This window comes from Puntigrus tetrazona, unplaced genomic scaffold (assembly GCF_018831695.1).
Source record: "Puntigrus tetrazona isolate hp1 unplaced genomic scaffold, ASM1883169v1 S000000446, whole genome shotgun sequence".
NCBI lineage: Eukaryota > Metazoa > Chordata > Actinopteri > Cypriniformes > Cyprinidae > Puntigrus > Puntigrus tetrazona.
The window spans coordinates 135,073-149,014 of NW_025048089.1; the positions used below are offsets into that span (position 1 = coordinate 135,073).

General features: G+C 36.1%; 1 pseudogene; it reads right to left on the reverse strand.

The window, feature by feature from the left end:
- Nucleotides 1–5,932: 5,932 nt before the first annotated feature.
- Nucleotides 5,933–13,692, reverse strand: LOC122333950 (annotated as a pseudogene).
- Nucleotides 13,693–13,942: the final 250 nt, after the last annotated feature.

A 13,942-nucleotide genomic window follows, 5' to 3' on the forward strand; every position in this document is an offset into this window, starting at 1 on the left:
CAACGCTCAGGTTTTACGCAACTGTATATAATCCCAATGTCTATCAAAGGGTCCTTGACCTTAAAACAATTTTAAACAGCCACAAGGAAATTCCATTAAATTTATCTTTTCCTTCTTCGGTTTTTCCACTTGTCCAAGAGGATTAGGGCTAACCTAGTCTGAATCCTGTTTATTCTGTCAAAAATAATCTACAAAAGTCTATTAATAATAACCTACACATGATATAACCGAAAAAGAAATTCAAAACAAATATTCAAACTCATAAAATCAACGATATAACATTTTTAAAACCACTTTAAACAGTGTTTTCCCATCGCACACTGTGAAATACACAAATAATGTTTAAAACAAATGACCTACGGTGAATGAAAGCTGATAAAAGCTGCAGAGCCACCACCATATGTCAGACGGACAGACTCTTACCCGGCATACTCGCACCGACGGCGGCGAGGATCACGCAGATCAAGACCCCGGGCAGGAGGAGGGAGGCCCGGGCTCGCCGTGCGCTCCGGTTCGGCCAAAACAACATCCTTCACTGCGCTTCTCAGGTCCGGGACAGCAGATAAAAGCTCCGGAGTGTCATTCCCACATCTGTGTGGGTCGCTTAAACGTACGCTACAAAGAGAGAGAGACAAACCGGCCCGAATAAAGATGGGAGCGTCCACTCAAGAAGAGCGTTAAGCCGCTGCCTGTGTGGTACAGAGCTAAAGATAGAGGAGAGAGATTGCGGCACGGGGAGGAGGAGGAGGAGGAGGAGGAGGACCTCAGCTGATAGACACGCTACAGGAGAGATTAGAACAACTACATGCAGCAGCGGGAGGATGAATGAGCTCGTGACGCAATGACGCTGACGTGGGTGCTTCCTCTCAGGTGAGGGAACATTCTGTTATCAAAATAAAACATAGTTAAGTTGTGAGTAAAGAAAGAATTATTTATTATATATATATATATATATATATATATATATATATATATATATATATATATATATATATATATATATATATATATATATAATTTAGTTTTACATTTAAATTTATTTAATAAAAAATATATAGCAGAACTGAAAATTGTCGTCGTGGGAAACGTTAAAGCCATTAAAGTAATAACTCAAAACCCAAAACTTTACTCACCTTCAGGCCATACATAAAACATATTTAAGTTGTGAGTAAAGAATTATTTGTTATGGAATATATATATATATATATATATATATATATATATATATATATATATATATATATATATATATATATATATATATATATAATATTTATTTATTATTATTATTAATTCTAAATTTTATATATATATATATATATATATATATATATATATATATATATATATATATATATATATATATATATTTAAATGTATATACACATTTAAAATTTACTCCCTTCAGGCCATACATTTATTAAAAAAAAAAAATTTTAAACTGTGAGTAAAGAATTATTTGTTATGGATATATATATATATATATATATATATATATATATATATATATATATATATATATATATATATATATATATATATATATATATAAATGTGCAATTAAAGGAATAACTCACCCAAAAACTGACTCACCTTCAGGCATTACAAGATGTCTTGGAACTGATTTGAAGAAAATGTAGAATTATACATCCTTTGCTCACCAATGGAATGGATAGCCTGCATTCAATGGGTGCCAACGGACTGAAAGACCAAAAGACTGCTAAACACATCGCAATAATCTACATTTTAAACCGCACGACTGCGGTCAATCAATTAGCGTCTTGTGAACTGAAAATCTGTGAGTTTGTAATGAACAAATCCATTATTAAGACGTGATTATTATTCTGTGTTTACCAGCTGTTCAGTCTCATTCTGACGCACTCGTTCACTACAGAGAACCCATTAGTAAGCTAGTTACATAATGCTGCATTTCTCCAAATCTGTTATGATGAAGGAACAAACTCATCTACATCTTGGACGGCCTGAGAGTAAATTATTCCTTTAATGGTGTCTTACAGTCTTTTTAGTGAAAATGTTCTAAAATGTTCAATGGCAAAATGTTTAAAAGTATAAAATCCTTGTTTTGGAAGAAAGAAAATGTAAATAATGAATTGTCTTAAATTTACATACTATAAAATACTTGTTGTACTTCACTAAATACTGAAATGAGAAAAAAATTCAACCATGTTGGTTCTAAAATGAATTTTATTGTGCTGAGCTATAGCATAAATACAATTGGAATTATAATTGGAAATGTATTGGAATTTTAGTTGGAAATATAAAGACAGTTACTTAATTAATTTCTGGTTTAAATTCACAAAGCCCCTGCTAGAAAAAGACTTTTGTCTAATTCTGATTGGTTTTTCAGTTCTTAAACATTAGCAAAATATGACATAATATATCTCATATTTGGTCATTTACTGCATCAGACTACGTTAAGAGCAGCAGGAAATGAACAGATGAAATAATGTGAAAATTCAAATGTCATGTTTATGAAATTTTGAATTCATACTGATAGTGGCACCTAGTGGCCAGAGTTACCACGTGCAAAGTATGTTTTTTTTTTTTTGCATTGCTTCTTGGTGACACTTTTAAGGATTAAGAAATAAACAAGCAGATTAACAAATACATGCATGCATGCATAAACATTCAACATAAATACATTTATTTATTGAGCATTATTTTTGGCTCCCAATCTAGGGTTGTCATCAGATAGCTCAAGGTCCTTGCCCGGAGAAAATAAATATTTTTATTATTACCATCATATTCAGAGATCCACAATCTTCAAGACTCAGTTGTTCTGAGGACCTTTTCCAATTGCTCGGTTCATGGTACGTGGCCTGGATGGTGGGAATTTATACAAAGAACGCTGCACTGCAAACCAGAGAGATTCAAAAATAAAACAGACATGAAAACTTACAAGTTGCATGAACTTATTTTGATACATCAGTGAGGTTAAAACTCAATATCTAAGTGCTGATACATACGGTTTAGCGTATAAGGAGATTTGTTCTGCTTGCTTACCTGTGGATGGATCCAGTCCTGAGACAGAAAGCCGTATAGGATGTGCAAAGGAGGCAAGAGATTTTTCTACAGGATGTTCTAAGGTCAGTTCTGGTAGAATCATCTGCAAAAGCATAATGCCAGAAACAAAACTGATGCTTAAACACTGTAACATTCACTGTTAAACCAATAAAGATTTTTTTTTTTACCACCAAAGTGGGACCTAAGATTGTTTGAAGATACCTCTGTTTTGGATGAGCAAGATGTTAGATGTCTAGATGGTCGTAATTCGGCCAAAAAAGGTTTCTACAAACCATATCGGTTGGACGAAATGGAAATGGGCTGCAGCTCTAAATTTTGAGAGGCATGACGTTATAAAATAAACACATTTATGAATATGCTGTTATCTAACAGTGATGTTAAAATGAAAGGTTGCATGAGGTAAATAGAAGAAGATGTGCATGTGTGTGTGTATATATACATATAATTTGATATTGTTAATATTTTAATACTTTTGATTTATTGTGTACTGCACAAATTACACAAGAATGGTGTGTAATTAAGACTGTTAAAAACACATGTATAAGCATCAGTTTTTTTGAGTACTTTCACTAAACATAAATGTAAAAATAATAATAAAATAAAGGTGATACGTATGTAAGGATAAGTTGGTCACACACACCTCTGGCTTGATCCAGGCTCAGAAAGAAGGTCCAGAAGGGGCGCAGTAACGTCAACTGCATTTTAAATAGGACTTTTAAAACAGATTTAAGCATCAACGACATAAATCTGACAGGACATTGTAGCGAATACTTTTAAAGTTCAACCATTTGACTAACGGCGTTAAAACCATCTTTAAACAATTAATTTTGTCAGCTAAAAACAACAACTACAACAAAGTTTAAACTGCAACATTCTGCTACGAGGAGGAAGAAGAAAAATGTAGCTCTGATACTAGCTCCTTGGCAAATCATTCCTCTAAAAATGCAAAAATATTCAAGAATCGAGAGTAGTTGTTTGCAAGTAGCTATGCTTTCTGATGAGAGTTATCAACATAGCGTATATGATAGATACTGATATCTCATCAACTCAATTTTAAGAAAATTAGCCTTCCTGAAGTTACGACTTTCTCTTTAAACTAAATGTATTGATGATGCTGTTGATGTATTTGAGTAAAATATGTAGACTGACTTACAAAGACAATATGTTCAAAATGAGGCATTGTGTACAAATGAGTTCTATATAACACAAGAAAAAAATCTATTCAAAATAGAAAACCCTGACAAGATAAAACAATTGATTTAATTCCTGTTCACCTTATTTATTTTGTAATCACGTATGACATTCTTGAACATATGTTTTAATATCCATCTACCACAGCGAAAATAAGACAATTCAGGGTCATAAATCTGATTTTAATAGCAATTACTAACATTTCATCAGTCAATACAAAACGGCTATTAAAAGACGCTATAAAAACCTTGTTCTGTCACAGCAACAGAATGTTACATCACTTTGGCCCTCAAGAAATGCTTCAGCTGACCCCAGTGACAAGCATCTTCGTCTCAAATTAACGTATAGAAAATATCTTGAGAAATAAATACAGTCCCATCTAATCTATAATATGCCCATACGTTGAAGTGAATCAGTCATAAGCCCTTTTTGAAACAAGAGGTACACAGGTTGACATCCTTTTGAAAACAGCCATCAGTGACAAAATTATCAAGTAATTATAAATAATTAAGACTTGAAATGGATAGGTCTGGGGCTGATATAACCGTTCTCTGCATTCTGCAAAGCAACAGATTGTAATAAACTGAGCTACATAATGGCTGTGACACCCAAAATGCGAATGGTAGTCTAATAACGTTTATACATTTGAAATATTCTCAGGTGAGACGTCGAAAGCGATGAATCTAGTGTATGCGGCACCTCTAGTGTGGTGGTAAAGCTGCGCGAGTAACTGAGGAGGTGGTCAGAATGGCAAAATTAGACAAATCTAAATATACATCATCACCACCCTGACTGCAGAAATGGTTTCGTCATTGCACAAAAACGTATTTATCACTATATAATCTGCCTGTGTCCTGGGCCTTCATGACAGATGCAGGTTTTTGGTAGAGGAAAGGGCAACTCTCTTTCAAAAACGTCCCCTCACCAGGGAGATGAATGCATTGGCTGCAAATATGCACACACATACACACACACACACAAATATTTAGTATTGGCACAAGATGACATGCACAGTCTGTGACAAAATGATAAAGGCCACTGTACATGCCTTCGCACGCGCACGCACACACACACGTTCAAGTCAGATCATTGATTTCCCTGATGTTTCTGTATCTAAAACATGTTAAACTATGTTTTACTGGTCCATTCTCCTCGTTTAAACACTGTTCTTTTGGGGGGTTTGGTCATAGGAGCCCTGTGTTAAGGATGTCCTGAAGACTTCAAGCCACTTACACTTTTAAGAATGCATAAAAAAAAAAAAAAAGCACAGGACTAAGAACCAGTGATCCGCAGTGAAAGAAAAAAAACATTCAAATAAAATCTGATCCACATAAAGTGGGGTGAGAGAATCTTGTACATCTCTTTAATACCCAAAACTGATGCTTTTCAATTGCAGACAATTGAGAAGAATCTATTACCAACTACTACGATATCAGAGACGGAGCTTCGTGCATCGTACCATCTCACTCTGTGCAGATCAATGTAGTTCCAACTATGCAAGAGAAAACCATCTTAATATGGGAGGACTTGTGATCCCCTGTGAGGAGCTCAGATGGTACGGTCCAGGCTTAGCCTAAACACTTTTTAATAGCGCGGCCTGCATTTTCTGAGGTCGGTGACAGGGAGCAACGGCCCTGTGTTCGGTGAAGGAGCGCGTGGTCGTGGTCGTGACCGATCCAGCCGTCAGGGGCTGCTCTCAGGGTCTCTCTTGGTTCTTCCTCATCAACGTTGCGGCCTCATTGTTCGTCTCTGTGACAGTCTCGCTTTGCTCCAGCACCAGCTGGATGGTAGTGCTTTCAGTCTCACCCTCGGCAAGCTCTCCTTCCTTAGCTAAACGGAACTTAATATTTAACTTCTCGGGTTTTTCTAAAAGGAGAAAAAAAAAATAAGGAGACTCAAAAAAAAAAAAGATGAGAGAATATATACACATCAAACATGGATAGTATCTAAATTGTAGTGTGTGTGTGTGTATTTATTATACATGATGTTGAGTCCTATTCTCTCTCTCTCACATAAAATAAAAAAACTACCAAATATGTCACTCGGAAAAAAAGTTTATATGGTGACCAATTTGACTATTTGCTCAAGTCAACAAACTAAGAGTACAGCACTAATCTATATTCAGTAGTTTTGGTCTAGTCAAATACCTTTCCTAGCTGTTTCTCTTTGGGCAGAAGAAGAATGTCCACATTGTGATGTTCTTGCAGAGCGGCAGTGAGTGTAGCTCCTCTTTGCTGAAGAGGAACACCAGGGGAACTGTGATGTCATCTGTAGGCTCTCCATCTCCAACCATCTGGAAGAGAGGAGTCTCAGCGCTGCTGCTGCCCTCTCTGTGATCTGTGAGAAGATTGAAACCGCAGGGACCAGATTCAAAGACGATGAAGAGAAATCGGGTGCACGGTCTACAAGTGCGCTGCACTAGATCTCACCAATGAAGATGATTCCGGTGACTCCTGCTTCCTGCAGGCGCCGAGCTTTGGCAGCAAACATGCAGTCACCTCTCAATGCCAGCGCTATGCGTCCCTGCAGCTCTACTGCATTTTCAATTGGGCCACATGCTGTATAGGGAACACTCTTCACAATGCTGCCTTTGACCTTATAGAGAGACAGGAGAAAGAATAACCGGTTGTGTAAAGTATATGGCATACATGCAGCGTAGTAGAGACATTTCTATACGGTTCCTCACCCCATGCTCTTGTTTGGTAAGATCCAATCCAAACTTTGCTGGACCAGCTGTAAGAACCGTTCGACCCAAAAATGGGGGGGAAATGAGCTGCACTATTAGTGGCACCACTTCCTCATGCTCAGGTGTTTGGCTCACCTCAGCAACCAGCTTTAACTTGTACACACCCTTCTGAGAGTCCTATGGAAAGAGAGATAAATGAATGAACTGACATATGAAAGAAGAGATGATCACTGAAATTCTATGGTTGGTCCTACAGCTTTTTTTTTTTTATTACTATAATATAAAACTATTATTATTTTTTATTTAACATTATTAAACTATCATATAGATGTATATATGAAATTATAAAAACAAACATTTAAAAAACCTAAACAAAGTTAGTTGAATCTTAAAATTAAAATGAAAAAAAAACTATTAATAAATATTACATTAATATAGAAATAATACTTAACTATTTGGTCCACTGAACTGAACTAATATGTTTAAGTAATAAAATTATCAAAATAATTTAAAGCTTAAAAAAAAAAGCACACATCAAAATTGCTAAAAAATAAATAGATATAAAAAAATAAAATAAAATGAAAATAAACAATATACAAATAAAAGTTCAAAATATTAAAAAGTAATACAACAATTGGCTGGTCCATTGAACTAAAATAAAAAAATTTTTAGATGAAGTACTACAAGAACAGTATATACTAAAATAACTAAAATAAAAGGAATAATTCACCTGAAATGCTGAGCCTTGGCTGGCGGAGACCAGCTCAGTAAGGGGCGTCAGAGAGATGCCCATGCTTTTCAGAAACTCCACCGGCTCCAAGCCCGTATCATGAAGAGGCAGTTCTATCCCTCTGTGTTGAACAAAAAAATAGGAGCCGTTTTCCCCATTTAGATTCTGCTCCGTTTATAAACCTGTAACTTGTGACCCACCTGACAGGTAAGGCCTGCTGGGCTCTTCCCACACCAGTGAGGTATTTATAGCTGTCCCTGATCGTCTTGGCAAAGGTGGGGTTGTTAGGGAACAGGGTTTGAGCACTGGGGCACAGTATGAAAATAAATGCGTCTTCATGAGCTTGAGGTTCCTGAAGATACAAAACAATGTTGCTACTGAGATGCTGCTACTGTAGACAGAAAAATGAAGCCAAAAGTAGCAGAAATGATCACATTGTGGGGAATTTAAAATGTTTAAAACCAGAGTCTCGTTTGAGAATAAGGTGATCTCTTACTGTGTTGTTGGTGTGGCAGGGGGGTTGGGTTGTAGACAGAGATACTGGGAGCAAATGAGCCTCAGTAGTGAAAATATAATCATCAATGTTTATAGGCAACTGGCTCTCTCTCTGAGAAAAGCAGGTAGAGGTACTTAAACATCTCAGCCAGGAAGAAGAATCCATTCTTGAAAGAAATGACATAAAAATAAATGACTACTACAGCCTTTAAATATAATCTAGACACACAATGATCCAAACAATATGGAAGAACTACTAATTGGAGTCTCACCTGTCCTCATGCGTTCCTGTCCTTACATCCTGCACGGCAGCGAAGCCACAAGGGACTCGGCGTGAGTGTTCAGCTTCTCCACTATAGACTGGCCTACTTTCAAATAGTAAGGATCACCTGTGGCCTAGAAATGAGGCAGAAAACAATGAAAACAGACAAACTAACTAGTCTGACAAAACAGCGCCAAGTCAGCTGTGACCTCAAGATCCGTTCACACTGGAAGTAAGGAAGTCCCAGAGCTGTTGTTATTAGTAAGCATTTATATTCAGCTGTATCAGGTGGTATACCTACTTTGTAAAGGAAATAAGTGCTTTCAGCAAACTCCGGTCTCAATGGGTGCTGGCCCCAGTGAACTCTGAACTCAGTGGTAAAGGCCTGTTAAACAACATACATTGCAGGCAAATACAATTGGAGGATTATTATTAAAAGAAGTAATACTAGGCTCTGATCTTTAAAGTCTGAGGATGTTGTTTGGGTTTAAAGTTATTTGCGTAAATGTAGCCCATTAATTACCTCAGGAGGAAATTGTGCTGTTTAGTCACTTGGTACAGCATCTCGCAAGCGTCTCTATGGCAGGTTTCAAGTCTCCTCTCAGAACCTGAAAGATATTTTGGAAAATTCATTCATTTGTGACCATGGACCACAAAACCATTTTTTTTTTTTTTTTTAAATTTAGATTTATATATTTTTTTGAAAGCTAAATAAATAATGATGTATGGTTCGTTATGATATAGGGCAATATTTGAATAAAATCGTGCACCAAGATCTATACTTAATATCCTGATGATTTTTGGCAATAAAAATATTTAATAATTGTTGGCTACTGCTACAAATATCCCTGTGCAACTTATTTTTGAGATATTGTAGGTTATTTTGTGGTTTTATGGTCACATTTCTTTACATTTGAAAAATTAATCTAAATTTAACATGCCATCCAGTGGCATTATACTGAGAAATTAAATATTTATTAAGAGCATAAAAATGTGTTTTATTCAAAATATTTGAATACAGATTTATTTTGCATTGAATATTAGACTACTGTGTCATTTTCAGAATATGCCGTTCAATCCCTTAGAAAATTGGAACCATCTATTAATATGTCACGAATGTTTTATTTGAATATTATTTAAATACTATTGTTGCATTTATTAAAATTTTGAATGAAATGATTGAATAAATGATTAATAATAGCATAAAATGTATTATATTAGAAAAAGTATATTATCAGTATAAATTTTTAGTTTATGTTTTAGTAATTTGTGTTACTTTAATTTTTTGTAATTTCAGTACTTCCACTTAAATTGATTTTATTTTCAGAAAAGTGTAAATATGTTTTAGTTAACAGTAACAACACTGGTAGTGACTTATCATTATTTCATTACACGTTTTCCTCTTGTTGTCTTAACTAAAAGAAGGAAAAACTAATTTTTCTAGCCAAACACCTGGCCTTCCATTGAGGTAAAAACGGCTAGTTGTCAATTGACAAGATTGTTTTTTTTAGCGCCTGTATATTTGAATACATCACAGAAAACCAAAAAGGTGGCTACCGTTCTTGCATTCGGTTTCAACAATGTTGTAATTCTCAAAAACATAGTAGCCAATAAAGTCCGTTCTCATTCAATAAACTATCATTTTGACCCTCGCTCCAGCTTAAACCGCCCTATGAAGTGCTGATCCACCCTGATAATGCTAAAAAATAACTCTCGGAAGTCAACTTGGAATGCAAAGGATAAAGAAGCGAACCTGCAGCCCGGGGAAGAAGGCAAGCAAGGAATCCATCCAGCTTCGCACGTTTACGGTGGGGTTGTGCATGTGCACGTTGAGCAGCAGAGGAGGCTGGCTGATGTACTTCATAATGGCACTATAGTGCTGCCACAACAGACAAAGACAAAGTCACACGCGCAGATAACAGATGTAAAACAAGCTCAGTTTGACTAATAGAGGCTTGATTATTCCTGGAGAACAAAGAGCCCTTACTGTGTTGAATCTGTTAAGGTACACCTTGTCCCCAAGAAGAATATAAGCTTTCATCAAGTATTCATAATAAGAGTCGATTCCAGCGCCAACACCACTATCTGTCATGAGAAAGCGGAGAAGGTGCTCATGTGAATACCGCCTCTATAAGAGTCAAACTGGGATTAGGCATTGGTCAAGTGGGATATTTTCACGGTGCAAATGAAATAGCAGAACCGTCAATGTGAAGCCGCACCTCTGCGAACCCAGTCTCCATTGTGGATGTTGATCACAGTGCCGACAAGGTCACTTCCTCTTTGCCTTTTCTCCCAGAGGACATCCATAGCTTTCCTAGCATGTTCCTAGGTTGAACAACTTCTTAGCACACTTTGTTTTACTCGAGTCCTGATCTGTTATTAGCAAGAAAACATGCTGGATGTTTACCTCAAATATCGGGTTCCCGGAGAGTCGGCTGAGAGCTGCAAACTCCAGAATCATGGTGCCCGCGCAAGCAGTGCAGGTGTCCGACTCTGTCCCCGTCCGAGAAAGGGGGTTGACGACCCCATAGAGCAAATTTACCTGAAGAGGAAAATGAAGATGCTTTAAATATGAAAAAAAAAAAATTAGGGGTCAAGATTTAAAACACTCTGGAATCACTGTCATGCAGCTTTTTGCGTGTAAATCACATCAACGGATATATTTTATCAAATAAAAAGGCAGAGTGAGTAGTGTTACGGATTTGTCCCCAAAATTAAAAATTTCAATTAACATAAAATGTTATACTCAAATGAAAGTAAGTCATTTTGATTGCGACATTCAAGAGATGCATCGATTTTTATTGTTACAATGGCAGTAGTATATGTAAATAAACCATTCGTACACTTTCCTGCACACAAATATTTATTTGTCAGCAAAATTCTGCCAGCTGACTTTTGGCAGCTCTCGGCTTTGTAAAAGTGCAAATCATGCTAGATAAACAATCAGTGCCAAAATGAAAAGTGCATAATGTGTGCTGAACTTTTTTGGCAAGTTGGAACGACCCTTTTCCTCTAGTTATGTAGCATCGACGTCAAGTTATTCGAGTTTTATTAAAGCCCATTTTGCCGGCAGTGAATTACATCTTTATGTCACTCTGTTGCAAATATAAGGAAAGTTCAGATGCTCACGTATTTAGTGGTGGAGTTACCCGAGGATAAGGAAGGCCACTGGTGGTGTTAAAGGCAGGCAGGAGGCGGTAGCCCAGTTCCTTGGCCATGTGTAGCAGTTCATCTCTGTACCACTGCATCCTCTCTCCACGCTGCTTTAGTACATCTGCCATCACATGTGCACCCAACAAGCCACTGAAACAAAAGGAGAAGTTCCATCAATAATGCATTTCATGGAGGAAGTCTACAGAAGGCCTGTAATTATCTAAAAGATTAGCTTAAAAATCTGCTGTATTTGTGTTAGATAAACATATAAACACAGATAAACATCCAAAACGAAAAAAATCATTATGATTCGTACCCCAGCACACGTATGTTAGTCTCAAAGACAGAGACGACAATGTCATTATCAAATCGGACGTCTTGCACCGTCTTCTTCACAGCCTCCTCAAATTCATCCAGTTTGTTTAACAACTGCTCAAAAGAGACCAAAAAAGTTAATTTGAATAAGTTTACTTGTCTGGTTAAATAAATCAAATCAGCATTATTTTCATCAAACGAGAAAAGATTTAACTCACCACAAGAGTATCTAAAGTGTCTATTAATGTTAAAGAGAACCTATAAAGAGAGAAAGAGAGGTTTCCATTAATATCTCAAAGAATCAACACAAAAACTGAAGAAATTTCAGATGTCCATCAATGTTTATATCAATCTTTGAAACTAAATAGTGAAAACTGTCCCATCAAATTTCCATAGTCTGAAGTAATATGTCACTACAAGGGTCATGTGCTGCTGAAGCTGAATGGATCACTTTATAGTACAAAATGTTTATGAGCTTGACTAACTTTCCCAGAGAGTCATCAATGTCCCTCGATTGGGTTCCAGCCCTCTCACCCTTCCTCTGCAGCTGAGGGGCATTAACTCATCTGCTGGGTAGGCGTAGTCCTAAAAGAGAAAATAAGGAGAAAAATGCGGATCAAATAGTCTTAATAACAGATGCAATCCTTCTGCTAAAGTCAGTCATTTAAATGATGGGTATTTACTCACCATGTAACTGTTATAGGCATGATCAAACATCTCTAGAATTTGGTCCCTAAAAAAATAAACAAGAGTGCAGAGGTTACTCTTTCAAATCGCACTAGAAAACAAACAAACAATGGAAATGTCCATGTAGATACAATTCAACTGCGATAATAATCGTTTTGGATGCCGAAATGTGCATATACGGTTTTGTACACAGTTTGACATTATATTTTGTACAAAACACATCTCTCTCTTTTTGCAATTCTTTAAATTTAAATTTTCATTAAATAATTCTAAAAAAAAAAAAAAAAAAAAAAAAAAAAGCATTAGTTTCCGCTAAAATATTACACTCCCAGAATCCTTTTCGGTGCATATAAATAAAGCCTGCAACTGTTTTTAACACTGATGATATAATGTACACATATAAATGCAGACATATGTATATACGGTCAACCAAAGATGTCTGCTACTGTAGGTCCACATCCTGATGCATTACCTCTTAGTTAAAATGGACCACACCTTGACGATTTAAAACAGAAATTAGCATGACAGCAAACTCAATCATTAAATTAAGTAATTGTTTTGGTCAACAATTCGTTCTGAAGCAACCCTCTCCTAAGAATCAACCGCTGACTGAAGCAATGAGGTCATGTATGGATTTACAGTCCAAGTACACATAATTGATGTACTAACATAATGTCAGACAAAACCAAAATGACATAGAATTAAAAGTACATGGATAATGTTTACTATTACATAAAAGCATTACAGTGTGTCATCATCCTCTAGGTATCTCTTTGAGTAGAAGGCATCAGAAGTGTTTGTCTAATGGGCTGGAATCAAAGTCTCCAAATATAAACTTCATATACATATATACTTAAATGTACCCATGAAAATAGTAAATGTCTTGTTTGACAACATCAGTTAACATAATCACACCATTAATCATCAAAAAGTCATGCCCACATCACATCAGACAAGAACATGAAAGTGTCTAAAAAAAAAAAAAAAAAAAAAAGTTAAACTCACCTGATTTTGGACTTTTCCTCTGCAGTCATTGCATGTCCATCTTGACCAGTAACTCCAATCAAAAGACAAGAGAAGATCACAGCTGCCAGAGCCATGACAAAGCCACCACAACCATATGATTCTTTTTCTGATCCAGTTTCCCCATTTGTAGAGGTCTTTTTCTTTTTAGCCCCTTTAATACTATATAATGTAACCCTTTATGTACAGCAATAACAGGCCTGCCAATACTTAACCACTTCTTGGTCAACTTGGCCTATGTATTTCGTTGACATTAGTTGGTTTGACTTCCCTACGTTAATAGTTTACTTTAATAATCTCCAGAAAAACTGAAAACAAGTAAATATGTACTTTGGATAAAAGCTCCTGACAGTTT